A 1,910-nucleotide genomic window follows, 5' to 3' on the forward strand; every position below is an offset into this window, starting at 1 on the left:
CCGAGCAACTTCCTCCTGCGGGTGGAGTGGTTCGGCTTCCCTTGTTGCTTTCGCGCTTCCGGAAATGGGCCTGCAGCGCCCAGTGAGAGATGCATGTGCACCCAGCCCATTCAGCGTCGATCGAATTATCATGCGTCCCCTACAATTTGCACATATGTGAGTGTTGCTTCTTAGATGAAGCACAACTTTCATGCCACGCGCACACAAAAAATGCGGAAATGTTCGAGCGTACAAGGAGCTAACTGGCTATGATAGGCATGGAGTGTTCATTGATGCTGCGTCGGATTGTTAGTGCTAGCAACCAAATGGGCCTGCAGCAACCAAATCAATCACTTTTCAGTCCGGAGTAAAGATGGACCGTACGTTCAAAGGAGAGACGCCAACCAACCACTGGTCTCCTCGCTGCTGCCAGTTATTGACGTTTCACAATTCAGGAAACGGGCACACGTGCATGATTCCATGTGCCGCTGTGCTCGCTCTTTCAGGCAGCATGGTTCCTTTTTCTTTTTCTTCTTCTTCTTCTACTTTCTTGCTTTGCACTTATATTCTGCGGTGTCATTTCATTATTTGCCTTTTTGTTCCGCTTGGTGAAGTCTAGCTAGAAATATACATTTATCATGCAAACTACCCCCTCTCTTAGGGTTTGCAAGACACGGGTATCCCTACACTGACAATTTAATAAACGCAATAGAAGTTATTTATCAGAGAAATATTCAATTAGAATAAAAGAACTAGCAAGATAACCCAAGCATTTGCAAAGCACGGTTTTTGTTTTTACATTATTTACTATTACGTTTACTTGAATTTCTTTTACAAAAAACAATATTAATTTAATTTAGAAAACACCACAATTTTATATTTGTGAAATAATTGAAAATGTTATTTATCTTTCCGGGAGACATGAGCTTCATTGTTTATGTCTAATTTTCCCTTTTATGACATATTCTTTTCTGATAATCACGTGACGATTCCATGCCCCATCTTGAGAGCAAAGCTTTTGTCCGCTATGTTGGTCTGTCTTGTGTACACACCTTTTTGGCTCTCACAACATGTGAGGAAGATCGTGGATCATTGATTTGTGCTTCTGTTTTGTTCACATAACGATGTCGTGGGAAGGGTGGTGACCATGATCATAATAAAACTATCACCCTCCTGCCGCTGTAAAAAATTAAATCTGTCACGCCTCCATCCCCACATGTGTAGTGTTGTCTTGATTGCCACCCTCGAGCGCTTATTCCATGTATTCCCTCCATGCTAAAAAAGAGGAAATATATGTTGTTTGTGAAATCAAATATTGCAAAGTTTGACCAAATTTGCTGGGCAAATTATCAAGTGCTAAATATAAAGTTAGTATAATCGAATACACAATAAAATTTATTTTGATAATATATATTTAGTTCTAGTTGTTGATAATTTTTCCTACAAACTTGGTCAAACTATGAACCATTAGACTCCACACTATATTTTTATGCCTTCTTTTCATGCAGGCATGGACTATTCTCTTTAAAAGGTTGGTTGATTGATTAAGAAACATAGAAGGAATTGCAAGTCAACTTTTTGAATACGTGGCAAAAGTTGATTGATAGAATTGCCATTTGTTTTCCATACAACATTATAGAGTTTAATAATATATGTAGATTTCTTTCCGTTGATCCTCAATCCTTGGAGTATATATAGCTTTCCATCAATAATTTTTTAATCCGCCGAAAATTGAATATAAATCACGCATTCACTTCTTCCGTTCGCCTATCTTACTATAATTATTGTAGTTGTGTTTTTTTATATTTTTGCAATGCCATCCCTATCTTACTCTAATTAATTATGTTGCTTGCCACCTTGATCATTTAATGATTACAAATGTATGTTCATAAAAATGGAGAAATATTCTACATAACTCTTGTGATGAAGTA

The sequence above is a fragment of the Triticum dicoccoides genome, chromosome 6B (assembly GCF_002162155.2).
Source record: "Triticum dicoccoides isolate Atlit2015 ecotype Zavitan chromosome 6B, WEW_v2.0, whole genome shotgun sequence".
Lineage (NCBI taxonomy): Eukaryota > Viridiplantae > Streptophyta > Magnoliopsida > Poales > Poaceae > Triticum > Triticum dicoccoides.